The following is a 20,553-nucleotide window of genomic DNA, read 5'->3' as shown; positions in this document are numbered from 1 at the left end:
GAAAAAGGGGGGGGGGTGCAACACGAGGACTTCCCAGGGGGTCACCCATCCTAGTACTACTCTCGCCCAAGCACGCTTAACTGCGGAGTTCTGATGGGATCCGGTGCATTAGTGCTGGTATGATAGCACCCGAAATACTATCCATGCTTATTGCTTTTATGTCTTAAAAGACGCAGAACCTCCTTTGTTTTCGTACGCGAGGCGTGCGACCCACGTGACCGATCGGCTCCGTTCCAAAAATACGAAAACCTTCAACCATGAAGCGGAGGCCACCCGAGCATAGAAATAGCAAGAAAGAAAAAAAAACCGCACGTGAAATCTAAAAAAACGCAAACGGACAACGAAAAAGGGGGTGCAACACGAGGACTTCCCAGGGGGTCACCCATCCTAGTACTACTCTCGCCCAAGCACGCTTAACTGCGGAGTTCTGATGGGATCCGGTGCATTAGTGCTGGTATGATCGCACCCGAAATACTATCCATGCTTATTGCTTTTATGTCTTAAAAGACGCAGAACATCCTTTGTTTTCGTACGCGAGGCGTGGGACCCACGTGACCGATCGGCTCCGTTCCAAAAATACGAAAACCATCAACCATGAAGCGGAGGCCACCCGAGCATAGAAATAGCAAGAAAGAAAAAAAAACAAAAAAAAACCGCACGTAAAATCTAAAAAAACGCAAACGGACAACGAAAAAGGGGGGTGCAACACGAGGACTTCCCATGGGGTCACCCATCCTAGTACTACTCTCTCCCAAGCACGCTTAACTGCGGAGTTCTGATGGGATCCGGTGCATTAGTGCTGGTATGATCGCACCCGAAATACTGTCCATGCTTATTGCTTGTATGTCTTAAAAGACACAGAACCTCCTTTGTTTTCGTACGCGAGGCGTGGGACCCACGTGACCGATCGGCTCCGTTCCAAAAATACGAAGACCATGAACCATGAAACGGAGGCCACCCGAGCATAGAAATAGCAAGAAAAAAAAACAAAAAAAAAACGCACGTAAAATCTAAAAAAACGCAAACGGACAACGAAAAAGGGGGGGGTGCAACACGAGGACTTCCCAAGGGGTCACCCATCCTAGTACTACTCTCGCCCAAGCACGCTTAACTGCGGAGTTCTGATGGGATCCGGTGCATTAGTGCTGGTATGATCGCACCCGAAATACTATCCATGCTTATTGCTTTTATGTCTTAAAAGAAGCAGAACCACCTTTGTTTTCGTACGCGAGACGTGGGACCCACGTGACCGATCGGCTCCGTTCCAAAAATACGAAAACCATCAACCATGAAGCGGTGGCCACCCGAGCATAGAAATAGCAAGAAAGAAAACAAAAAAAAACCGCACGTAAAATCTAAAAAAACGCAAACGGGCAACGAAAAAGGGGGGGTGCAACACGAGGACTTCCCAGGGGGTCACACATCCTAGTACTACTCTCGCCCAAGCACGCTTAACTGCGGAGTTCTGATGGGATCCGGTGCATTAGTGCTGGTATGATAGCACCCGAAATACTATCCATGCTTATTGCTTTTATGTCTTAAAAGACGCAGAACCTCCTTTGTTTTCGTACGCGAGGCGTGGGACCCACGTGACCGATCGGCTCCGTTCCAAAAATACGAAAACCTTCAACCATGAAGCGGAGGCCACCCGAGCATAGAAATAGCAAGAAACAAAAAAAAACTTCACGTAAAATCTAAAAAAACGCAAACGCGCAACGAAAAAGGGGGGTGCAACATGAGGACTTCCCAGGGGGTCACCCATCCTAGTACTACTCTCACCCAAGCACGCTTAACTGCGGAGTTCTGATGGGATCCGGTGCATTAGTGCTGGTATGATCGCACCCGAAATACTATCCATGCTTATTGCTTGTATGTCTTAAAAGACGCAGAACCTCCTTTGTTTTCGTACGCGAGGCGTGGGACCCACGTGACCGATCGGCTCCGTTCCAAAAATACGAAGACCATGAACCATGAAACGAAGGCCACCCGAGCATAGAAATAGCAAGAAAGAAAAAAAAAAAACAAAAACAAAACCGCACGTAAAATCTAAAAAAACGCAAACGGACAACGAAAAAGGGGGGTGCAACACGAGGACTTCCCAGGGGGTCACCCATCCTAGTACTACTCTCGCCCAAGCGCGCTTAACTGCGGAGTTCTGATGGGATCCGGTGCATTAGTGCTGGTATGATCGCACCCGAAATACTATCCATGCTTATTGCTTGTATGTCTTAAAAGACGCAGAACCTCCTTTGTTTTCGTACGCGAGGCGTGGGACCCACGTGACCGATCAGCTCCGTTCCAAAAATACGAAGACCATCAACCATGAAGCGGAGGCCACCCGAGCATAGAAATAGCAAGAAAGAAAAAAAACAAAAAAAACCGCACGTAAAATCTAAAAAAACGCAAACGGACAACGAAAAAGGGGGGTGCAACACGAGGACTTCCCATGGGGTCACCCATCCTAGTACTACTCTCTCCCAAGCACGCTTAACTGCGGAGTTCTGATGGGATCCGGTGCATTAGTGCTGGTATGATCGCACCCGAAATACTGTCCATGCTTATTGCTTGTATGTCTTAAAAGACACAGAACCTCCTTTGTTTTCGTACGCGAGGCGTGGGACCCACGTGACCGATCGGCTCCGTTCCAATAATACGAAGACCATGAACCATGAAACGGAGGCCACCCGAGCATAGAAATAGCAAGAAAAAAAAACAAAAAGAAAACGCACGTAAAATCTAAAAAAACGTAAACGGACAACGAAAAAGGGGGGGGTGCAACACGAGGACTTCCCAAGGGGTCACCCATCCTAGTACTACTCTCGCCCAAGCACGCTTAACTGCGGAGTTCTGATGGGATCCGGTGCATTAGTGCTGGTATGATCGCACCCGAAATACTATCCATGCTTATTGCTTGTATGTCTTAAAAGACGCAGAACCTCCTTTGTTTTCGTACGCGAGACGTGGGACCCACGTGACCGATCGGCTCCGTTCCAAAAATACGAAGACCATGAACCATGAAACGAAGGCCACCCGAGCATAGAAATAGCAAGAAAGAAAAAAAAAACAAAAAAAAACCGCACGTAAAATCTAAAAAAACGTAAACGGACAACGAAAAAGGGGGGTCCAACACGAGGACTTCCCAGGGGGTCACCCATCCTAGTACTACTCTCGCCCAAGCACGCTTTACTGCGGAGTTCTGATGGGATCCGGTGCATTAGTGCTGGTATGATCACACCCGAAATACTATCCATGCTTATTGCTTGTATGTCTTAAAAGACGCAGAACCTCCTTTGTTTTCGTACGCGAGGCGTGGGACCCACGTGACCGATCGGCTCCGTTCCAAAAATACGAAGACCATGAACCATGAAACGGAGGCCACCCGAGCATAGAAATAGCAAGAAAAAAAAAACAAAAAAAAACCGCACGTAAAATCTAAAAAAACGCAAACGGACAACGAAAAAGGCGGGGTGCAACACGAGGACTTCCCAGGGGGTCACCCATCCTAGTACTATTCTCGCCCAAGCACGCTTGACTTTGGAGTTCTGATGGGATCCGGTGCATTAGTGCTGGTATGATAGCACCCGAAATACTATCCATGCTTATTGCTTTTATGTCTTAAAAGACGCAGAACCTCCTTTGTTTTCGTACGCGAGGCGTGGGACCCACGTGACCGATCGGCTCCGTTCCAAAAATACGAAAACCTTCAACCATGAAGCGGAGGCCACCCGAGCATAGAAATAGCAAGAAAGAAAAAAAATCCGCACGTGAAATCTAAAAAAACGCAAACGGACAACGAAAAAGGGGGGTGCAACACGAGGACTTCCCATGGGGTCACCCATCCTAGTACTACTCTCGCCCAAGCACGCTTAACTGCGGAGTTCTGATGGGATCCGGTGCATTAGTGCTGGTATGATCGCACCCGAAATACTATCCATGCTTATTGCTTTTATGTCTTAAAAGACGCAGAACCTCCTTTGTTTTCGTACGCGAGACGTAGGACCCACGTGACCGATCGGCTCCGTTCCAAAAATACGAAAACCATCAACCATGAAGCGGTGGCCACCCGAGCATAGAAATAGCAAGAAAGAAAACAAAAAAAAACCGCACGTAAAATCTAAAAAAACGCAAACGGGCAGCGAAAAAGGGGGGGGGGTGCAACACGAGGACTTCCCAGGGGGTCACACATCCTAGTACTACTCTCGCCCAAGCACGCTTAACTGCGGAGTTCTGATGGGATCCGGTGCATTAGTGCTGGTATGATAGCACCCGAAATACTATCCATGCTTATTGCTTTTATGTCTTAAAAGACGCAGAACCTCCTTTGTTTTCGTACGCGAGGCGTGGGACCCACGTGACCGATCGGCTCCGTTCCAAAAATACGAAAACCTTCAACCATGAAGCGGAGGCCACCCGAGCATAGAAATAGCAAGAAAGAAAAAAAAACAGCACGTGAAATCTAAAAAAAACGCAAACGGACAACGAAAAAGGGGGGTGCAACACGAGGACTTCCCAGGGGGTCACACATCCTAGTACTACTCTCGCCCAAGCACGCTTAACTGCGGAGTTCTGATGGGATCCGGTGCGTTAGTGCTGGTATGATCGCACCCGAAATACTATCCATGCTTATTGCTTGTATGTCTTAAAAGACGCAGAACCTCCTTTGTTTTCGTACGCGAGGCGTGGGACCCACATGACCGATCGGCTCCGTTCCAAAAATACGAAGACCATGAACCATGAAACGAAGGCCACCCGAGCATAGAAATAGCAAAAAAGAAAAAAAAAACAAAAAAAAAAACCGCACGTAAAATCTAAAAAAACGCAAACGGACAACGAAAAAGGGGGGTGCAACACGAGGACTTCCCAGGGGGTCACCCATCCTAGTACTACTCTCGCCCAAGCACGCTTAACTGCGGTGTTCTGATGGGATCCGGTGCATTAGTGCTGTTATGATCACACCCGAAATATTGTCCATGCTTATTGCTTGTATGTCTTAAAAGACACAGAACCTCCTTTGTTTTCGTACGCGAGGCGTGGGACCCACGTGACCGATCGGCTCCGTTCCAAAAATACGAAGACCATGAACCATGAAACGGAGGCCACCCGAGCATAGAAATAGCAAGAAAAAAAACAAAAAAAAACCGCACGTAAAATCTAATAAAACGCAAACGGACAACGAAAAAGGGGGGGTGCAACACGAGGACTTCCCAGGGGGTCACCCATCCTAGTACTACTCTCGCCCTAGCACGCTTAACTGCGGAGTTCTGATGGGATACGGTGCATTAGTGCTGGTATGATCGCACTCGAAATACTATCCATGCTTATTGCTTTTATGTCTTAAAAGACGCAGAACCTCCTTTGTTTTCGTACGCGAGACGTGGGACCCACGTGACCGATCGGCTCCGTTCCAAAAATACGAAAACCATCAACCATGAAGCGGTGGCCACCCGAGCATAGAAATAGCAAGAAAGAAAACAAAAAAAATCGCACGTAAAATCTAAAAAAACGTAAACGGGCAACGAAAAAGGGGGGGGGTGCAACACGAGGACTTCCCAGGGGGTCACCCATCCTAGTACTACTCTCGCCCAAGCACGCTTAACTGCGGAGTTCTGATGGGATCCGGTGCATTAGTGCTGGTATGATAGCACCCGAAATACTATCCATGCTTATTGCTTTTATGTCTTAAAAGACGCAGAACCTCCTTTGTTTTCGTACGCGAGGCGTGCGACCCACGTGACCGATCGGCTCCGTTCCAAAAATACGAAAACCTTCAACCATGAAGCGGAGGCCACCCGAGCATAGAAATAGCAAGAAAGAAAAAAAAACCGCACGTGAAATCTAAAAAAACGCAAACGGACAACGAAAAAGGGGGTGCAACACGAGGACTTCCCAGGGGGTCACCCATCCTAGTACTACTCTCGCCCAAGCACGCTTAACTGCGGAGTTCTGATGGGATCCGGTGCATTAGTGCTGGTATGATCGCACCCGAAATACTATCCATGCTTATTGCTTTTATGTCTTAAAAGACGCAGAACCTCCTTTGTTTTCGTACGCGAGGCGTGGGACCCACGTGACCGATCGGCTCCGTTCCAAAAATACGAAAACCATCAACCATGAAGCGGAGGCCACCCGAGCATAGAAATAGCAAGAAAGAAAAAAAAACAAAAAAAAACCGCACGTAAAATCTAAAAAAACGCAAACGGACAACGAAAAAGGGGGGTGCAACACGAGGACTTCCCATGGGGTCACCCATCCTAGTACTACTCTCTCCCAAGCACGCTTAACTGCGGAGTTCTGATGGGATCCGGTGCATTAGTGCTGGTATGATCGCACCCGAAATACTGTCCATGCTTATTGCTTGTATGTCTTAAAAGACACAGAACCTCCTTTGTTTTCGTACGCGAGGCGTGGGACCCACGTGACCGATCGGCTCCGTTCCAAAAATACGAAGACCATGAACCATGAAACGGAGGCCACCCGAGCATAGAAATAGCAAGAAAAAAAAACAAAAAAAAAACGCACGTAAAATCTAAAAAAACGCAAACGGACAACGAAAAAGGGGGGGGGGGGTGCAACACGAGGACTTCCCAAGGGGTCACCCATCCTAGTACTACTCTCGCCCAAGCACGCTTAACTGCGGAGTTCTGATGGGATCCGGTGCATTAGTGCTGGTATGATCGCACCCGAAATACTATCCATGCTTATTGCTTTTATGTCTTAAAAGAAGCAGAACCTCCTTTGTTTTCGTACGCGAGACGTGGGACCCACGTGACCGATCGGCTCCGTTCCAAAAATACGAAAACCATCAACCATGAAGCGGTGGCCACCCGAGCATAGAAATAGCAAGAAAGAAAACAAAAAAAAACCGCACGTAAAATCTAAAAAAACGCAAACGGGCAACGAAAAAGGGGGGGTGCAACACGAGGACTTCCCAGGGGGTCACACATCCTAGTACTACTCTCGCCCAAGCACGCTTAACTGCGGAGTTCTGATGGGATCCGGTGCATTAGTGCTGGTATGATAGCACCCGAAATACTATCCATGCTTATTGCTTTTATGTCTTAAAAGACGCAGAACCTCCTTTGTTTTCGTACGCGAGGCGTGGGACCCACGTGACCGATCGGCTCCGTTCCAAAAATACGAAAACCTTCAACCATGAAGCGGAGGCCACCCGAGCATAGAAATAGCAAGAAACAAAAAAAAACTGCACGTAAAATCTAAAAAAACGCAAACGCGCAACGAAAAAGGGGGGTGCAACATGAGGACTTCCCAGGGGGTCACCCATCCTAGTACTACTCTCGCCCAAGCACGCTTAACTGCGGAGTTCTGATGGGATCCGGTGCATTAGTGCTGGTATGATCGCACCCGAAATACTATCCATGCTTATTGCTTGTATGTCTTAAAAGACGCAGAACCTCCTTTGTTTTCGTACGCGAGGCGTGGGACCCACGTGACCGATCGGCTCCGTTCCAAAAATACGAAGACCATGAACCATGAAACGAAGGCCACCCGAGCATAGAAATAGCAAGAAAGAAAAAAAAAAAACAAAAACAAAACCGCACGTAAAATCTAAAAAAACGCAAACGGACAACGAAAAAGGGGGGTGCAACACGAGGACTTCCCAGGGGGTCACCCATCCTAGTACTACTCTCGCCCAAGCGCGCTTAACTGCGGAGTTCTGATGGGATCCGGTGCATTAGTGCTGGTATGATCGCACCCGAAATACTATCCATGCTTATTGCTTGTATGTCTTAAAAGACGCAGAACCTCCTTTGTTTTCGTACGCGAGGCGTGGGACCCACGTGACTGATCAGCTCCGTTCCAAAAATACGAAGACCATCAACCATGAAGCGGAGGCCACCCGAGCATAGAAATAGCAAGAAAGAAAAAAAACAAAAAAAACCGCACGTAAAATCTAAAAAAACGCAAACGGACAACGAAAAAGGGGGGTGCAACACGAGGACTTCCCATGGGGTCACCCATCCTAGTACTACTCTCTCCCAAGCACGCTTAACTGCGGAGTTCTGATGGGATCCGGTGCATTAGTGCTGGTATGATCGCACCCGAAATACTGTCCATGCTTATTGCTTGTATGTCTTAAAAGACACAGAACCTCCTTTGTTTTCGTACGCGAGGCGTGGGACCCACGTGACCGATCGGCTCCGTTCCAATAATACGAAGACCATGAACCATGAAACGGAGGCCACCCGAGCATAGAAATAGCAAGAAAAAAAAACAAAAAGAAAACGCACGTAAAATCTAAAAAAACGTAAACGGACAACGAAAAAGGGGGGGGTGCAACACGAGGACTTCCCAAGGGGTCACCCATCCTAGTACTACTCTCGCCCAAGCACGCTTAACTGCGGAGTTCTGATGGGATCCGGTGCATTAGTGCTGGTATGATCGCACCCGAAATACTATCCATGCTTATTGCTTGTATGTCTTAAAAGACGCAGAACCTCCTTTGTTTTCGTACGCGAGACGTGGGACCCACGTGACCGATCGGCTCCGTTCCAAAAATACGAAGACCATGAACCATGAAACGAAGGCCACCCGAGCATAGAAATAGCAAGAAAGAAAAAAAAAACAAAAAAAAACCGCACGTAAAATCTAAAAAAACGCAAACGGACAACGAAAAAGGGGGGTCCAACACGAGGACTTCCCAGGGGGTCACCCATCCTAGTACTACTCTCGCCCAAGCACGCTTTACTGCGGAGTTCTGATGGGATCCGGTGCATTAGTGCTGGTATGATCACACCCGAAATACTATCCATGCTTATTGCTTGTATGTCTTAAAAGACGCAGAACCTCCTTTGTTTTCGTACGCGAGGCGTGGGACCCACGTGACCGATCGGCTCCGTTCCAAAAATACGAAGACCATGAACCATGAAACGGAGGCCACCCGAGCATAGAAATAGCAAGAAAAAAAAAACAAAAAAAACCGCACGTAAAATCTAAAAAAACGCAAACGGACAACGAAAAAGGGGGGGTGCAACACGAGGACTTCCCAGGGGGTCACCCATCCTAGTACTATTCTCGCCCAAGCACGCTTGACTTTGGAGTTCTGATGGGATCCGGTGCATTAGTGCTGGTATGATAGCACCCGAAATACTATCCATGCTTATTGCTTTTATGTCTTAAAAGACGCAGAACCTCCTTTGTTTTCGTACGCGAGGCGTGGGACCCACGTGACCGATCGGCTCCGTTCCAAAAATACGAAAACCTTCAACCATGAAGCGGAGGCCACCCGAGCATAGAAATAGCAAGAAAGAAAAAAAATCCGCACGTGAAATCTAAAAAAACGCAAACGGACAACGAAAAAGGGGGGTGCAACACGAGGACTTCCCATGGGGTCACCCATCCTAGTACTACTCTCGCCCAAGCACGCTTAACTGCGGAGTTCTGATGGGATCCGGTGCATTAGTGCTGGTATGATCGCACCCGAAATACTATCCATGCTTATTGCTTTTATGTCTTAAAAGACGCAGAACCTCCTTTGTTTTCGTACGCGAGACGTAGGACCCACGTGACCGATCGGCTCCGTTCCAAAAATACGAAAACCATCAACCATGAAGCGGTGGCCACCCGAGCATAGAAATAGCAAGAAAGAAAACAAAAAAAAACCGCACGTAAAATCTAAAAAAACGCAAACGGGCAGCGAAAAAGGGGGGGGGGGGGTGCAACACGAGGACTTCCCAGGGGGTCACACATCCTAGTACTACTCTCGCCCAAGCACGCTTAACTGCGGAGTTCTGATGGGATCCGGTGCATTAGTGCTGGTATGATAGCACCCGAAATACTATCCATGCTTATTGCTTTTATGTCTTAAAAGACGCAGAACCTCCTTTGTTTTCGTACGCGAGGCGTGGGACCCACGTGACCGATCGGCTCCGTTCCAAAAATACGAAAACCTTCAACCATGAAGCGGAGGCCACCCGAGCATAGAAATAGCAAGAAAGAAATAAAACAGCACGTGAAATCTAAAAAAAACGCAAACGGACAACGAAAAAGGGGGGTGCAACACGAGGACTTCCCAGGGGGTCACACATCCTAGTACTACTCTCGCCCAAGCACGCTTAACTGCGGAGTTCTGATGGGATCCGGTGCGTTAGTGCTGGTATGATCGCACCCGAAATACTATCCATGCTTATTGCTTGTATGTCTTAAAAGACGCAGAACCTCCTTTGTTTTCGTACGCGAGGCGTGGGACCCACATGACCGATCGGCTCCGTTCCAAAAATACGAAGACCATGAACCATGAAACGAAGGCCACCCGAGCATAGAAATAGCAAAAAAGAAAAAAAAAACAAAAAAAAAAACCGCACGTAAAATCTAAAAAAACGCAAACGGACAACGAAAAAGGGGGGTGCAACACGAGGACTTCCCAGGGGGTCACCCATCCTAGTACTACTCTCGCCCAAGCACGCTTAACTGCGGTGTTCTGATGGGATCCGGTGCATTAGTGCTGTTATGATCACACCCGAAATATTGTCCATGCTTATTGCTTGTATGTCTTAAAAGACACAGAACCTCCTTTGTTTTCGTACGCGAGGCGTGGGACCCACGTGACCGATCGGCTCCGTTCCAAAAATACGAAGACCATGAACCATGAAACGGAGGCCACCCGAGCATAGAAATAGCAAGAAAAAAAACAAAAAAAAACCGCACGTAAAATCTAATAAAACGCAAACGGACAACGAAAAAGGGGGGGTGCAACACGAGGACTTCCCAGGGGGTCACCCATCCTAGTACTACTCTCGCCCTAGCACGCTTAACTGCGGAGTTCTGATGGGATACGGTGCATTAGTGCTGGTATGATCGCACTCGAAATACTATCCATGCTTATTGCTTTTATGTCTTAAAAGACGCAGAACCTCCTTTGTTTTCGTACGCGAGACGTGGGACCCACGTGACCGATCGGCTCCGTTCCAAAAATACGAAAACCATCAACCATGAAGCGGTGGCCACCCGAGCATAGAAATAGCAAGAAAGAAAACAAAAAAAATCGCACGTAAAATCTAAAAAAACGTAAACGGGCAACGAAAAAGGGGGGGGGTGCAACACGAGGACTTCCCAGGGGGTCACCCATCCTAGTACTACTCTCGCCCAAGCACGCTTAACTGCGGAGTTCTGATGGGATCCGGTGCATTAGTGCTGGTATGATAGCACCCGAAATACTATCCATGCTTATTGCTTTTATGTCTTAAAAGACGCAGAACCTCCTTTGTTTTCGTACGCGAGGCGTGCGACCCACGTGACCGATCGGCTCCGTTCCAAAAATACGAAAACCTTCAACCATGAAGCGGAGGCCACCCGAGCATAGAAATAGCAAGAAAGAAAAAAAAACCGCACGTGAAATCTAAAAAAACGCAAACGGACAACGAAAAAGGGGGTGCAACACGAGGACTTCCCAGGGGGTCACCCATCCTAGTACTACTCTCGCCCAAGCACGCTTAACTGCGGAGTTCTGATGGGATCCGGTGCATTAGTGCTGGTATGATCGCACCCGAAATACTATCCATGCTTATTGCTTTTATGTCTTAAAAGACGCAGAACCTCCTTTGTTTTCGTACGCGAGGCGTGGGACCCACGTGACCGATCGGCTCCGTTCCAAAAATACGAAAACCATCAACCATGAAGCGGAGGCCACCCGAGCATAGAAATAGCAAGAAAGAAAAAAAAACAAAAAAAAACCGCACGTAAAATCTAAAAAAACGCAAACGGACAACGAAAAAGGGGGGTGCAACACGAGGACTTCCCATGGGGTCACCCATCCTAGTACTACTCTCTCCCAAGCACGCTTAACTGCGGAGTTCTGATGGGATCCGGTGCATTAGTGCTGGTATGATCGCACCCGAAATACTGTCCATGCTTATTGCTTGTATGTCTTAAAAGACACAGAACCTCCTTTGTTTTCGTACGCGAGGCGTGGGACCCACGTGACCGATCGGCTCCGTTCCAAAAATACGAAGACCATGAACCATGAAACGGAGGCCACCCGAGCATAGAAATAGCAAGAAAAAAAAACAAAAAAAAAACGCACGTAAAATCTAAAAAAACGCAAACGGACAACGAAAAAGGGGGGGGGGGGTGCAACACGAGGACTTCCCAAGGGGTCACCCATCCTAGTACTACTCTCGCCCAAGCACGCTTAACTGCGGAGTTCTGATGGGATCCGGTGCATTAGTGCTGGTATGATCGCACCCGAAATACTATCCATGCTTATTGCTTTTATGTCTTAAAAGAAGCAGAACCTCCTTTGTTTTCGTACGCGAGACGTGGGACCCACGTGACCGATCGGCTCCGTTCCAAAAATACGAAAACCATCAACCATGAAGCGGTGGCCACCCGAGCATAGAAATAGCAAGAAAGAAAACAAAAAAAAACCGCACGTAAAATCTAAAAAAACGCAAACGGGCAACGAAAAAGGGGGGGTGCAACACGAGGACTTCCCAGGGGGTCACACATCCTAGTACTACTCTCGCCCAAGCACGCTTAACTGCGGAGTTCTGATGGGATCCGGTGCATTAGTGCTGGTATGATAGCACCCGAAATACTATCCATGCTTATTGCTTTTATGTCTTAAAAGACGCAGAACCTCCTTTGTTTTCGTACGCGAGGCGTGGGACCCACGTGACCGATCGGCTCCGTTCCAAAAATACGAAAACCTTCAACCATGAAGCGGAGGCCACCCGAGCATAGAAATAGCAAGAAACAAAAAAAAACTGCACGTAAAATCTAAAAAAACGCAAACGCGCAACGAAAAAGGGGGGTGCAACATGAGGACTTCCCAGGGGGTCACCCATCCTAGTACTACTCTCGCCCAAGCACGCTTAACTGCGGAGTTCTGATGGGATCCGGTGCATTAGTGCTGGTATGATCGCACCCGAAATACTATCCATGCTTATTGCTTGTATGTCTTAAAAGACGCAGAACCTCCTTTGTTTTCGTACGCGAGGCGTGGGACCCACGTGACCGATCGGCTCCGTTCCAAAAATACGAAGACCATGAACCATGAAACGAAGGCCACCCGAGCATAGAAATAGCAAGAAAGAAAAAAAAAAAACAAAAACAAAACCGCACGTAAAATCTAAAAAAACGCAAACGGACAACGAAAAAGGGGGGTGCAACACGAGGACTTCCCAGGGGGTCACCCATCCTAGTACTACTCTCGCCCAAGCGCGCTTAACTGCGGAGTTCTGATGGGATCCGGTGCATTAGTGCTGGTATGATCGCACCCGAAATACTATCCATGCTTATTGCTTGTATGTCTTAAAAGACGCAGAACCTCCTTTGTTTTCGTACGCGAGGCGTGGGACCCACGTGACCGATCAGCTCCGTTCCAAAAATACGAAGACCATCAACCATGAAGCGGAGGCCACCCGAGCATAGAAATAGCAAGAAAGAAAAAAAACAAAAAAAACCGCACGTAAAATCTAAAAAAACGCAAACGGACAACGAAAAAGGGGGGTGCAACACGAGGACTTCCCATGGGGTCACCCATCCTAGTACTACTCTCTCCCAAGCACGCTTAACTGCGGAGTTCTGATGGGATCCGGTGCATTAGTGCTGGTATGATCGCACCCGAAATACTGTCCATGCTTATTGCTTGTATGTCTTAAAAGACACAGAACCTCCTTTGTTTTCGTACGCGAGGCGTGGGACCCACGTGACCGATCGGCTCCGTTCCAATAATACGAAGACCATGAACCATGAAACGGAGGCCACCCGAGCATAGAAATAGCAAGAAAAAAAACAAAAAGAAAACGCACGTAAAATCTAAAAAAACGTAAACGGACAACGAAAAAGGGGGGGGTGCAACACGAGGACTTCCCAAGGGGTCACCCATCCTAGTACTACTCTCGCCCAAGCACGCTTAACTGCGGAGTTCTGATGGGATCCGGTGCATTAGTGCTGGTATGATCGCACCCGAAATACTATCCATGCTTATTGCTTGTATGTCTTAAAAGACGCAGAACCTCCTTTGTTTTCGTACGCGAGACGTGGGACCCACGTGACCGATCGGCTCCGTTCCAAAAATACGAAGACCATGAACCATGAAACGAAGGCCACCCGAGCATAGAAATAGCAAGAAAGAAAAAAAAAACAAAAAAAAACCGCACGTAAAATCTAAAAAAACGCAAACGGACAACGAAAAAGGGGGGTCCAACACGAGGACTTCCCAGGGGGTCACCCATCCTAGTACTACTCTCGCCCAAGCACGCTTTACTGCGGAGTTCTGATGGGATCCGGTGCATTAGTGCTGGTATGATCACACCCGAAATACTATCCATGCTTATTGCTTGTATGTCTTAAAAGACGCAGAACCTCCTTTGTTTTCGTACGCGAGGCGTGGGACCCACGTGACCGATCGGCTCCGTTCCAAAAATACGAAGACCATGAACCATGAAACGGAGGCCACCCGAGCATAGAAATAGCAAGAAAAAAAAAACAAAAAAAAACCGCACGTAAAATCTAAAAAAACGCAAACGGACAACGAAAAAGGGGGGGTGCAACACGAGGACTTCCCAGGGGGTCACCCATCCTAGTACTATTCTCGCCCAAGCACGCTTGACTTTGGAGTTCTGATGGGATCCGGTGCATTAGTGCTGGTATGATAGCACCCGAAATACTATCCATGCTTATTGCTTTTATGTCTTAAAAGACGCAGAACCTCCTTTGTTTTCGTACGCGAGGCGTGGGACCCACGTGACCGATCGGCTCCGTTCCAAAAATACGAAAACCTTCAACCATGAAGCGGAGGCCACCCGAGCATAGAAATAGCAAGAAAGAAAAAAAAACCGCACGTGAAATCTAAAAAAACGCAAACGGACAACGAAAAAGGGGGGTGCAACACGAGGACTTCCCATGGGGTCACCCATCCTAGTACTACTCTCGCCCAAGCACGCTTAACTGCGGAGTTCTGATGGGATCCGGTGCATTAGTGCTGGTATGATCGCACCCGAAATACTATCCATGCTTATTGCTTTTATGTCTTAAAAGACGCAGAACCTCCTTTGTTTTCGTACGCGAGACGTAGGACCCACGTGACCGATCGGCTCCGTTCCAAAAATACGAAAACCATCAACCATGAAGCGGTGGCCACCCGAGCATAGAAATAGCAAGAAAGAAAACAAAAAAAAACCGCACGTAAAATCTAAAAAAACGCAAACGGGCAGCGAAAAAGGGGGGGGGGGTGCAACACGAGGACTTCCCAGGGGGTCACACATCCTAGTACTACTCTCGCCCAAGCACGCTTAACTGCGGAGTTCTGATGGGATCCGGTGCATTAGTGCTGGTATGATAGCACCCGAAATACTATCCATGCTTATTGCTTTTATGTCTTAAAAGACGCAGAACCTCCTTTGTTTTCGTACGCGAGGCGTGGGACCCACGTGACCGATCGGCTCCGTTCCAAAAATACGAAAACCTTCAACCATGAAGCGGAGGCCACCCGAGCATAGAAATAGCAAGAAAGAAAAAAAAACAGCACGTGAAATCTAAAAAAAACGCAAACGGACAACGAAAAAGGGGGGTGCAACACGAGGACTTCCCAGGGGGTCACACATCCTAGTACTACTCTCGCCCAAGCACGCTTAACTGCGGAGTTCTGATGGGATCCGGTGCGTTAGTGCTGGTATGATCGCACCCGAAATACTATCCATGCTTATTGCTTGTATGTCTTAAAAGACGCAGAACCTCCTTTGTTTTCGTACGCGAGGCGTGGGACCCACATGACCGATCGGCTCCGTTCCAAAAATACGAAGACCATGAACCATGAAACGAAGGCCACCCGAGCATAGAAATAGCAAAAAAGAAAAAAAAAACAAAAAAAAAACCGCACGTAAAATCTAAAAAAACGCAAACGGACAACGAAAAAGGGGGGTGCAACACGAGGACTTCCCAGGGGGTCACCCATCCTAGTACTACTCTCGCCCAAGCACGCTTAACTGCGGTGTTCTGATGGGATCCGGTGCATTAGTGCTGTTATGATCACACCCGAAATATTGTCCATGCTTATTGCTTGTATGTCTTAAAAGACACAGAACCTCCTTTGTTTTCGTACGCGAGGCGTGGGACCCACGTGACCGATCGGCTCCGTTCCAAAAATACGAAGACCATGAACCATGAAACGGAGGCCACCCGAGCATAGAAATAGCAAGAAAAAAAAACAAAAAAAAACCGCACGTAAAATCTAATAAAACGCAAACGGACAACGAAAAAGGGGGGGTGCAACACGAGGACTTCCCAGGGGGTCACCCATCCTAGTACTACTCTCGCCCTAGCACGCTTAACTGCGGAGTTCTGATGGGATACGGTGCATTAGTGCTGGTATGATCGCACTCGAAATACTATCCATGCTTATTGCTTTTATGTCTTAAAAGACGCAGAACCTCCTTTGTTTTCGTACGCGAGACGTGGGACCCACGTGACCGATCGGCTCCGTTCCAAAAATACGAAAACCATCAACCATGAAGCGGTGGCCACCCGAGCATAGAAATAGCAAGAAAGAAAACAAAAAAAATCGCACGTAAAATCTAAAAAAACGTAAACGGGCAACGAAAAAGGGGGGGGGTGCAACACGAGGACTTCCCAGGGGGTCACCCATCCTAGTACTACTCTCGCCCAAGCACGCTTAACTGCGGAGTTCTGATGGGATCCGGTGCATTAGTGCTGGTATGATCGCACCCGAAATACTATCCATGCTTATTGCTTTTATGTCTTAAAAGACGCAGAACCTCCTTTGTTTTCGTACGCGAGACGTGGGACCCACGTGACCGATCGGCTCCGTTCCAAAAATACGAAAACCATCAACCATGAAGCGGTGGCCACCCGAGCATAGAAATAGCAAGAAAGAAAACAAAAAAAATCGCACGTAAAATCTAAAAAAACGTAAACGGGCAACGAAAAAGGGGGGGGGTGCAACACGAGGACTTCCCAGGGGGTCACCCATCCTAGTACTACTCTCGCCCAAGCACGCTTAACTGCGGAGTTCTGATGGGATCCGGTGCATTAGTGCTGGTATGATAGCACCCGAAATACTATCCATGCTTATTGCTTTTATGTCTTAAAAGACGCAGAACCTCCTTTGTTTTCGTACGCGAGGCGTGCGACCCACGTGACCGATCGGCTCCGTTCCAAAAATACGAAAACCTTCAACCATGAAGCGGAGGCCACCCGAGCATAGAAATAGCAAGAAAGAAAAAAAAACCGCACGTGAAATCTAAAAAAACGCAAACGGACAACGAAAAAGGGGGTGCAACACGAGGACTTCCCAGGGGGTCACCCATCCTAGTACTACTCTCGCCCAAGCACGCTTAACTGCGGAGTTCTGATGGGATCCGGTGCATTAGTGCTGGTATGATCGCACCCGAAATACTATCCATGCTTATTGCTTTTATGTCTTAAAAGACGCAGAACCTCCTTTGTTTTCGTACGCGAGGCGTGGGACCCACGTGACCGATCGGCTCCGTTCCAAAAATACGAAAACCATCAACCATGAAGCGGAGGCCACCCGAGCATAGAAATAGCAAGAAAGAAAAAAAAACAAAAAAAAAACCGCACGTAAAATCTAAAAAAACGCAAACGGACAACGAAAAAGGGGGGTGCAACACAAGGACTTCCCACGGGGTCATCCATCCTAGTACTACTCTCGCCCAAGCACGCTTAACTGCGGAGTTCTGATGCGATCCGGTGCATTAGTGCTGGTATGATCGCACCCGAAATACTATCCATGCTTATTGCTTGTATGTCTTAAAAGACGCAGAACCTCCTTTGTTTTCGTACGCGAGGCGTGAGACCCACGTGACCGATCGGCTCCGTTCCAAAAATACGAAGACCATGAACCATGAAACGAAGGCCACCCGAGCATAGAAATAGCAAGAAAGAAAAAAAAAACAAAAAAAAACCGCACGTAAAATCTAAAAAAACGCAAACGGACAACGAAAAAGGGGGGTGCAACACGAGGACTTCCCAGGGGGTCACCCATCCTAGTACTACTCTCGCCCAAGCACGCTTAACTGCGGAGTTCTGATGGGATCCGGTGCATTAGTGCTGGTATGATCGCACCCGAAATACTATCCATGCTTATTGCTTGTATGTCTTAAAAGACGCAGAACCTCCTTTGTTTTCGTACGCGAGGCGTGGGACCCACGTGACCGATCAGCTCCGTTCCAAAAATACAAAGACCATCAACCATGAAGCGGAGGCCACCCGAGCATAGAAATAGCAAGAAAGAAAAAAAAACAAAAAAAAACCGCACGTAAAATCTAAAAAAACGCAAACGGACAACGAAAAAGGGGGGTGCAACACGAGGACTTCCCATGGGGTCACCCATCCTAGTACTACTCTCTCCCAAGCACGCTTAACTGCGGAGTTCTGATGGGATCCGGTGCATTAGTGCTGGTATGATCGCACCCGAAATACTGTCCATGCTTATTGCTTGTATGTCTTAAAAGACACAGAACCTCCTTTGTTTTCGTACGCGAGGCGTGGGACCCACGTGACCGATCGGCTCCGTTCCAAAAATACGAAGACCATGAACCATGAAACGGAGGCCACCCGAGCATAGAAATAGCAAGAAAAAAAAACAAAAAAAAAACGCACGTAAAATCTAAAAAAACGCAAACGGACAACGAAAAAGGGGGGGGTGCAACACGAGGACTTCCCAAGGGGTCACCCATCCTAGTACTACTCTCGCCCAAGCACGCTTAACTGCGGAGTTCTGATGGGATCCGGTGCATTAGTGCTGGTATGATCGCACCCGAAATACTATCCATGCTTATTGCTTTTATGTCTTAAAAGAAGCAGAACCTCCTTTGTTTTCGTACGCGAGACGTGGGACCCACGTGACCGATCGGCTCCGTTCCAAAAATACGAAAACCATCAACCATGAAGCGGTGGCCACCCGAGCATAGAAATAGCAAGAAAGAAAACAAAAAAAAACCGCACGTAAAATCTAAAAAAACGCAAACGGGCAACGAAAAAGGGGGGGTGCAACACGAGGACTTCCCAGGGGGTCACACATCCTAGTACTACTCTCGCCCAAGCACGCTTAACTGCGGAGTTCTGATGGGATCCGGTGCATTAGTGCTGGTATGATAGCACCCGAAATACTATCCATGCTTATTGCTTTTATGTCTTAAAAGACGCAGAACCTCCTTTGTTTTCGTACGCGAGGCGTGGGACCCACGTGACCGATCGGCTCCGTTCCAAAAATACGAAAACCTTCAACCATGAAGCGGAGGCCACCCGAGCATAGAAATAGCAAGAAACAAAAAAAAACTGCACGTAAAATCTAAAAAAACGCAAACGCGCAACGAAAAAGGGGGGTGCAACATGAGGACTTCCCAGGGGGTCACCCATCCTAGTACTACTCTCGCCCAAGCACGCTTAACTGCGGAGTTCTGATGGGATCCGGTGCATTAGTGCTGGTATGATCGCACCCGAAATACTATCCATGCTTATTGCTTGTATGTCTTAAAAGACGCAGAACCTCCTTTGTTTTCGTACGCGAGGCGTGGGACCCACGTGACCGATCGGCTCCGTTCCAAAAATACGAAGACCATGAACCATGAAACGAAGGCCACCCGAGCATAGAAATAGCAAGAAAGAAAAAAAAAAACAAAAACAAAACCGCACGTAAAATCTAAAAAAACGCAAACGGACAACGAAAAAGGGGGGTGCAACACGAGGACTTCCCAGGGGGTCACCCATCCTAGTACTACTCTCGCCCAAGCGCGCTTAACTGCGGAGTTCTGATGGGATCCGATGCATTAGTGCTGGTATGATCGCACCCGAAATACTATCCATGCTTATTGCTTGTATGTCTTAAAAGACGCAGAACCTCCTTTGTTTTCGTACGCGAGGCGTGGGACCCACGTGACCGATCAGCTCCGTTCCAAAAATACGAAGACCATCAACCATGAAGCGGAGGCCACCCGAGCATAGAAATAGCAAGAAAGAAAAAAAACAAAAAAAACCGCACGTAAAATCTAAAAAAACGCAAACGGACAACGAAAAAGGGGGGTGCAACACGAGGACTTCCCATGGGGTCACCCATCCTAGTACTACTCTCTCCCAAGCACGCTTAACTGCGGAGTTCTGATGGGATCCGGTGCATTAGTGCTGGTATGATCGCACCCGAAATACTGTCCATGCTTATTGCTTGTATGTCTTAAAAGACACAGAACCTCCTTTGTTTTCGTACGCGAGGCGTGGGACCCACGTGACCGATCGGCTCCGTTCCAATAATACGAAGACCATGAACCATGAAACGGAGGCCACCCGAGCATAGAAATAGCAAGAAAAAAAAACAAAAAGAAAACGCACGTAAAATCTAAAAAAACGTAAACGGACAACGAAAAAGGGGGGGGTGCAACACGAGGACTTCCCAAGGGGTCACCCATCCTAGTACTACTCTCGCCCAAGCACGCTTAACTGCGGAGTTCTGATGGGATCCGGTGCATTAGTGCTGGTATGATCGCACCCGAAATACTATCCATGCTTATTGCTTTTATGTCTTAAAAGAAGCAGAACCTCCTTTGTTTTCGTACG

The 20,553-nt window shown here is 47.9% G+C and overlaps 60 non-coding genes across 60 annotated transcripts; all 60 read right to left on the bottom strand.

Moving 5' to 3' along the window:
* Nucleotides 1–12: 12 nt before the first annotated feature.
* Nucleotides 13–131, bottom strand: LOC145155873 (5S ribosomal RNA). Its single transcript, XR_013736301.1, has one exon. It is a non-coding gene; the product is annotated as a 5S ribosomal RNA (ribosomal RNA).
* A 218-nt stretch (nucleotides 132–349) lies between these two features.
* Nucleotides 350–468, bottom strand: LOC145155503 (5S ribosomal RNA). Its single transcript, XR_013735939.1, has one exon. It is a non-coding gene; the product is annotated as a 5S ribosomal RNA (ribosomal RNA).
* Nucleotides 469–697: 229 nt separating this feature from the next.
* LOC145145626 (5S ribosomal RNA) lies at nucleotides 698–816 on the bottom strand. The gene has a single exon (XR_013726589.1). It is a non-coding gene; the product is annotated as a 5S ribosomal RNA (ribosomal RNA).
* Nucleotides 817–1,043: 227 nt separating this feature from the next.
* Nucleotides 1,044–1,162, bottom strand: LOC145153407 (5S ribosomal RNA). The gene has a single exon (XR_013733917.1). It is a non-coding gene; the product is annotated as a 5S ribosomal RNA (ribosomal RNA).
* A 225-nt stretch (nucleotides 1,163–1,387) lies between these two features.
* LOC145147568 (5S ribosomal RNA) lies at nucleotides 1,388–1,506 on the bottom strand. Its single transcript, XR_013728467.1, has one exon. It is a non-coding gene; the product is annotated as a 5S ribosomal RNA (ribosomal RNA).
* Nucleotides 1,507–1,725: 219 nt separating this feature from the next.
* Nucleotides 1,726–1,844, bottom strand: LOC145154015 (5S ribosomal RNA). Its single transcript, XR_013734502.1, has one exon. It is a non-coding gene; the product is annotated as a 5S ribosomal RNA (ribosomal RNA).
* A 233-nt stretch (nucleotides 1,845–2,077) lies between these two features.
* LOC145135683 (5S ribosomal RNA) lies at nucleotides 2,078–2,196 on the bottom strand. The gene has a single exon (XR_013719965.1). It is a non-coding gene; the product is annotated as a 5S ribosomal RNA (ribosomal RNA).
* Nucleotides 2,197–2,423: 227 nt separating this feature from the next.
* Nucleotides 2,424–2,542, bottom strand: LOC145145625 (5S ribosomal RNA). The gene has a single exon (XR_013726588.1). It is a non-coding gene; the product is annotated as a 5S ribosomal RNA (ribosomal RNA).
* A 227-nt stretch (nucleotides 2,543–2,769) lies between these two features.
* LOC145153405 (5S ribosomal RNA) lies at nucleotides 2,770–2,888 on the bottom strand. The gene has a single exon (XR_013733916.1). It is a non-coding gene; the product is annotated as a 5S ribosomal RNA (ribosomal RNA).
* A 230-nt stretch (nucleotides 2,889–3,118) lies between these two features.
* Nucleotides 3,119–3,237, bottom strand: LOC145148461 (5S ribosomal RNA). The gene has a single exon (XR_013729344.1). It is a non-coding gene; the product is annotated as a 5S ribosomal RNA (ribosomal RNA).
* A 227-nt stretch (nucleotides 3,238–3,464) lies between these two features.
* On the bottom strand, nucleotides 3,465–3,583 carry LOC145146958 (5S ribosomal RNA). Its single transcript, XR_013727878.1, has one exon. It is a non-coding gene; the product is annotated as a 5S ribosomal RNA (ribosomal RNA).
* Nucleotides 3,584–3,802: 219 nt separating this feature from the next.
* LOC145152807 (5S ribosomal RNA) lies at nucleotides 3,803–3,921 on the bottom strand. The gene has a single exon (XR_013733333.1). It is a non-coding gene; the product is annotated as a 5S ribosomal RNA (ribosomal RNA).
* A 228-nt stretch (nucleotides 3,922–4,149) lies between these two features.
* On the bottom strand, nucleotides 4,150–4,268 carry LOC145147567 (5S ribosomal RNA). The gene has a single exon (XR_013728466.1). It is a non-coding gene; the product is annotated as a 5S ribosomal RNA (ribosomal RNA).
* Nucleotides 4,269–4,488: 220 nt separating this feature from the next.
* LOC145145108 (5S ribosomal RNA) lies at nucleotides 4,489–4,607 on the bottom strand. The gene has a single exon (XR_013726098.1). It is a non-coding gene; the product is annotated as a 5S ribosomal RNA (ribosomal RNA).
* Nucleotides 4,608–4,839: 232 nt separating this feature from the next.
* LOC145149234 (5S ribosomal RNA) lies at nucleotides 4,840–4,958 on the bottom strand. The gene has a single exon (XR_013730086.1). It is a non-coding gene; the product is annotated as a 5S ribosomal RNA (ribosomal RNA).
* Nucleotides 4,959–5,183: 225 nt separating this feature from the next.
* LOC145147799 (5S ribosomal RNA) lies at nucleotides 5,184–5,302 on the bottom strand. Its single transcript, XR_013728688.1, has one exon. It is a non-coding gene; the product is annotated as a 5S ribosomal RNA (ribosomal RNA).
* A 226-nt stretch (nucleotides 5,303–5,528) lies between these two features.
* Nucleotides 5,529–5,647, bottom strand: LOC145155872 (5S ribosomal RNA). Its single transcript, XR_013736300.1, has one exon. It is a non-coding gene; the product is annotated as a 5S ribosomal RNA (ribosomal RNA).
* A 218-nt stretch (nucleotides 5,648–5,865) lies between these two features.
* LOC145155491 (5S ribosomal RNA) lies at nucleotides 5,866–5,984 on the bottom strand. Its single transcript, XR_013735928.1, has one exon. It is a non-coding gene; the product is annotated as a 5S ribosomal RNA (ribosomal RNA).
* A 229-nt stretch (nucleotides 5,985–6,213) lies between these two features.
* LOC145145624 (5S ribosomal RNA) lies at nucleotides 6,214–6,332 on the bottom strand. Its single transcript, XR_013726587.1, has one exon. It is a non-coding gene; the product is annotated as a 5S ribosomal RNA (ribosomal RNA).
* A 231-nt stretch (nucleotides 6,333–6,563) lies between these two features.
* LOC145153404 (5S ribosomal RNA) lies at nucleotides 6,564–6,682 on the bottom strand. The gene has a single exon (XR_013733915.1). It is a non-coding gene; the product is annotated as a 5S ribosomal RNA (ribosomal RNA).
* A 225-nt stretch (nucleotides 6,683–6,907) lies between these two features.
* Nucleotides 6,908–7,026, bottom strand: LOC145147566 (5S ribosomal RNA). Its single transcript, XR_013728465.1, has one exon. It is a non-coding gene; the product is annotated as a 5S ribosomal RNA (ribosomal RNA).
* A 219-nt stretch (nucleotides 7,027–7,245) lies between these two features.
* On the bottom strand, nucleotides 7,246–7,364 carry LOC145143567 (5S ribosomal RNA). The gene has a single exon (XR_013724598.1). It is a non-coding gene; the product is annotated as a 5S ribosomal RNA (ribosomal RNA).
* Nucleotides 7,365–7,597: 233 nt separating this feature from the next.
* LOC145135681 (5S ribosomal RNA) lies at nucleotides 7,598–7,716 on the bottom strand. The gene has a single exon (XR_013719960.1). It is a non-coding gene; the product is annotated as a 5S ribosomal RNA (ribosomal RNA).
* Nucleotides 7,717–7,943: 227 nt separating this feature from the next.
* Nucleotides 7,944–8,062, bottom strand: LOC145145623 (5S ribosomal RNA). The gene has a single exon (XR_013726586.1). It is a non-coding gene; the product is annotated as a 5S ribosomal RNA (ribosomal RNA).
* Nucleotides 8,063–8,289: 227 nt separating this feature from the next.
* Nucleotides 8,290–8,408, bottom strand: LOC145153403 (5S ribosomal RNA). The gene has a single exon (XR_013733914.1). It is a non-coding gene; the product is annotated as a 5S ribosomal RNA (ribosomal RNA).
* Nucleotides 8,409–8,638: 230 nt separating this feature from the next.
* On the bottom strand, nucleotides 8,639–8,757 carry LOC145148460 (5S ribosomal RNA). The gene has a single exon (XR_013729343.1). It is a non-coding gene; the product is annotated as a 5S ribosomal RNA (ribosomal RNA).
* Nucleotides 8,758–8,983: 226 nt separating this feature from the next.
* On the bottom strand, nucleotides 8,984–9,102 carry LOC145146957 (5S ribosomal RNA). The gene has a single exon (XR_013727877.1). It is a non-coding gene; the product is annotated as a 5S ribosomal RNA (ribosomal RNA).
* A 219-nt stretch (nucleotides 9,103–9,321) lies between these two features.
* LOC145152806 (5S ribosomal RNA) lies at nucleotides 9,322–9,440 on the bottom strand. The gene has a single exon (XR_013733331.1). It is a non-coding gene; the product is annotated as a 5S ribosomal RNA (ribosomal RNA).
* A 231-nt stretch (nucleotides 9,441–9,671) lies between these two features.
* LOC145147565 (5S ribosomal RNA) lies at nucleotides 9,672–9,790 on the bottom strand. The gene has a single exon (XR_013728464.1). It is a non-coding gene; the product is annotated as a 5S ribosomal RNA (ribosomal RNA).
* A 219-nt stretch (nucleotides 9,791–10,009) lies between these two features.
* Nucleotides 10,010–10,128, bottom strand: LOC145145107 (5S ribosomal RNA). The gene has a single exon (XR_013726097.1). It is a non-coding gene; the product is annotated as a 5S ribosomal RNA (ribosomal RNA).
* Nucleotides 10,129–10,360: 232 nt separating this feature from the next.
* Nucleotides 10,361–10,479, bottom strand: LOC145149233 (5S ribosomal RNA). The gene has a single exon (XR_013730085.1). It is a non-coding gene; the product is annotated as a 5S ribosomal RNA (ribosomal RNA).
* A 225-nt stretch (nucleotides 10,480–10,704) lies between these two features.
* LOC145147797 (5S ribosomal RNA) lies at nucleotides 10,705–10,823 on the bottom strand. The gene has a single exon (XR_013728686.1). It is a non-coding gene; the product is annotated as a 5S ribosomal RNA (ribosomal RNA).
* A 226-nt stretch (nucleotides 10,824–11,049) lies between these two features.
* Nucleotides 11,050–11,168, bottom strand: LOC145155871 (5S ribosomal RNA). Its single transcript, XR_013736299.1, has one exon. It is a non-coding gene; the product is annotated as a 5S ribosomal RNA (ribosomal RNA).
* A 218-nt stretch (nucleotides 11,169–11,386) lies between these two features.
* Nucleotides 11,387–11,505, bottom strand: LOC145155478 (5S ribosomal RNA). Its single transcript, XR_013735916.1, has one exon. It is a non-coding gene; the product is annotated as a 5S ribosomal RNA (ribosomal RNA).
* A 229-nt stretch (nucleotides 11,506–11,734) lies between these two features.
* LOC145145621 (5S ribosomal RNA) lies at nucleotides 11,735–11,853 on the bottom strand. Its single transcript, XR_013726584.1, has one exon. It is a non-coding gene; the product is annotated as a 5S ribosomal RNA (ribosomal RNA).
* Nucleotides 11,854–12,084: 231 nt separating this feature from the next.
* Nucleotides 12,085–12,203, bottom strand: LOC145153402 (5S ribosomal RNA). Its single transcript, XR_013733913.1, has one exon. It is a non-coding gene; the product is annotated as a 5S ribosomal RNA (ribosomal RNA).
* Nucleotides 12,204–12,428: 225 nt separating this feature from the next.
* Nucleotides 12,429–12,547, bottom strand: LOC145147563 (5S ribosomal RNA). The gene has a single exon (XR_013728462.1). It is a non-coding gene; the product is annotated as a 5S ribosomal RNA (ribosomal RNA).
* Nucleotides 12,548–12,766: 219 nt separating this feature from the next.
* On the bottom strand, nucleotides 12,767–12,885 carry LOC145143566 (5S ribosomal RNA). The gene has a single exon (XR_013724597.1). It is a non-coding gene; the product is annotated as a 5S ribosomal RNA (ribosomal RNA).
* A 233-nt stretch (nucleotides 12,886–13,118) lies between these two features.
* On the bottom strand, nucleotides 13,119–13,237 carry LOC145135675 (5S ribosomal RNA). Its single transcript, XR_013719956.1, has one exon. It is a non-coding gene; the product is annotated as a 5S ribosomal RNA (ribosomal RNA).
* Nucleotides 13,238–13,464: 227 nt separating this feature from the next.
* On the bottom strand, nucleotides 13,465–13,583 carry LOC145145619 (5S ribosomal RNA). The gene has a single exon (XR_013726583.1). It is a non-coding gene; the product is annotated as a 5S ribosomal RNA (ribosomal RNA).
* A 226-nt stretch (nucleotides 13,584–13,809) lies between these two features.
* LOC145153401 (5S ribosomal RNA) lies at nucleotides 13,810–13,928 on the bottom strand. Its single transcript, XR_013733912.1, has one exon. It is a non-coding gene; the product is annotated as a 5S ribosomal RNA (ribosomal RNA).
* Nucleotides 13,929–14,158: 230 nt separating this feature from the next.
* Nucleotides 14,159–14,277, bottom strand: LOC145148459 (5S ribosomal RNA). Its single transcript, XR_013729342.1, has one exon. It is a non-coding gene; the product is annotated as a 5S ribosomal RNA (ribosomal RNA).
* Nucleotides 14,278–14,504: 227 nt separating this feature from the next.
* On the bottom strand, nucleotides 14,505–14,623 carry LOC145146955 (5S ribosomal RNA). The gene has a single exon (XR_013727875.1). It is a non-coding gene; the product is annotated as a 5S ribosomal RNA (ribosomal RNA).
* Nucleotides 14,624–14,842: 219 nt separating this feature from the next.
* LOC145152805 (5S ribosomal RNA) lies at nucleotides 14,843–14,961 on the bottom strand. Its single transcript, XR_013733330.1, has one exon. It is a non-coding gene; the product is annotated as a 5S ribosomal RNA (ribosomal RNA).
* A 229-nt stretch (nucleotides 14,962–15,190) lies between these two features.
* On the bottom strand, nucleotides 15,191–15,309 carry LOC145147562 (5S ribosomal RNA). The gene has a single exon (XR_013728461.1). It is a non-coding gene; the product is annotated as a 5S ribosomal RNA (ribosomal RNA).
* A 220-nt stretch (nucleotides 15,310–15,529) lies between these two features.
* On the bottom strand, nucleotides 15,530–15,648 carry LOC145145106 (5S ribosomal RNA). Its single transcript, XR_013726096.1, has one exon. It is a non-coding gene; the product is annotated as a 5S ribosomal RNA (ribosomal RNA).
* Nucleotides 15,649–15,879: 231 nt separating this feature from the next.
* Nucleotides 15,880–15,998, bottom strand: LOC145149231 (5S ribosomal RNA). The gene has a single exon (XR_013730083.1). It is a non-coding gene; the product is annotated as a 5S ribosomal RNA (ribosomal RNA).
* Nucleotides 15,999–16,224: 226 nt separating this feature from the next.
* Nucleotides 16,225–16,343, bottom strand: LOC145147796 (5S ribosomal RNA). The gene has a single exon (XR_013728685.1). It is a non-coding gene; the product is annotated as a 5S ribosomal RNA (ribosomal RNA).
* Nucleotides 16,344–16,569: 226 nt separating this feature from the next.
* LOC145155465 (5S ribosomal RNA) lies at nucleotides 16,570–16,688 on the bottom strand. The gene has a single exon (XR_013735904.1). It is a non-coding gene; the product is annotated as a 5S ribosomal RNA (ribosomal RNA).
* Nucleotides 16,689–16,914: 226 nt separating this feature from the next.
* On the bottom strand, nucleotides 16,915–17,033 carry LOC145155870 (5S ribosomal RNA). The gene has a single exon (XR_013736298.1). It is a non-coding gene; the product is annotated as a 5S ribosomal RNA (ribosomal RNA).
* Nucleotides 17,034–17,251: 218 nt separating this feature from the next.
* Nucleotides 17,252–17,370, bottom strand: LOC145155454 (5S ribosomal RNA). Its single transcript, XR_013735893.1, has one exon. It is a non-coding gene; the product is annotated as a 5S ribosomal RNA (ribosomal RNA).
* Nucleotides 17,371–17,600: 230 nt separating this feature from the next.
* On the bottom strand, nucleotides 17,601–17,719 carry LOC145147539 (5S ribosomal RNA). Its single transcript, XR_013728438.1, has one exon. It is a non-coding gene; the product is annotated as a 5S ribosomal RNA (ribosomal RNA).
* Nucleotides 17,720–17,949: 230 nt separating this feature from the next.
* Nucleotides 17,950–18,068, bottom strand: LOC145155442 (5S ribosomal RNA). The gene has a single exon (XR_013735882.1). It is a non-coding gene; the product is annotated as a 5S ribosomal RNA (ribosomal RNA).
* Nucleotides 18,069–18,297: 229 nt separating this feature from the next.
* Nucleotides 18,298–18,416, bottom strand: LOC145145618 (5S ribosomal RNA). The gene has a single exon (XR_013726582.1). It is a non-coding gene; the product is annotated as a 5S ribosomal RNA (ribosomal RNA).
* A 227-nt stretch (nucleotides 18,417–18,643) lies between these two features.
* Nucleotides 18,644–18,762, bottom strand: LOC145153400 (5S ribosomal RNA). Its single transcript, XR_013733911.1, has one exon. It is a non-coding gene; the product is annotated as a 5S ribosomal RNA (ribosomal RNA).
* A 225-nt stretch (nucleotides 18,763–18,987) lies between these two features.
* On the bottom strand, nucleotides 18,988–19,106 carry LOC145147561 (5S ribosomal RNA). Its single transcript, XR_013728460.1, has one exon. It is a non-coding gene; the product is annotated as a 5S ribosomal RNA (ribosomal RNA).
* Nucleotides 19,107–19,325: 219 nt separating this feature from the next.
* On the bottom strand, nucleotides 19,326–19,444 carry LOC145143565 (5S ribosomal RNA). Its single transcript, XR_013724596.1, has one exon. It is a non-coding gene; the product is annotated as a 5S ribosomal RNA (ribosomal RNA).
* Nucleotides 19,445–19,676: 232 nt separating this feature from the next.
* On the bottom strand, nucleotides 19,677–19,795 carry LOC145145882 (5S ribosomal RNA). Its single transcript, XR_013726834.1, has one exon. It is a non-coding gene; the product is annotated as a 5S ribosomal RNA (ribosomal RNA).
* A 227-nt stretch (nucleotides 19,796–20,022) lies between these two features.
* LOC145145617 (5S ribosomal RNA) lies at nucleotides 20,023–20,141 on the bottom strand. The gene has a single exon (XR_013726581.1). It is a non-coding gene; the product is annotated as a 5S ribosomal RNA (ribosomal RNA).
* A 227-nt stretch (nucleotides 20,142–20,368) lies between these two features.
* On the bottom strand, nucleotides 20,369–20,487 carry LOC145153398 (5S ribosomal RNA). The gene has a single exon (XR_013733909.1). It is a non-coding gene; the product is annotated as a 5S ribosomal RNA (ribosomal RNA).
* Nucleotides 20,488–20,553: the final 66 nt, after the last annotated feature.

This window comes from Lactuca virosa, chromosome 1, assembly GCF_052849685.1.
Source record: "Lactuca virosa cultivar CGN04683 chromosome 1, Lactuca_virosa_CGN04683_v6, whole genome shotgun sequence".
Taxonomy (NCBI): domain Eukaryota; kingdom Viridiplantae; phylum Streptophyta; class Magnoliopsida; order Asterales; family Asteraceae; genus Lactuca; species Lactuca virosa.
Note: the sequence above shows the minus strand (reverse complement) of the source record. Positions and strands in the feature narration are given on the sequence as shown.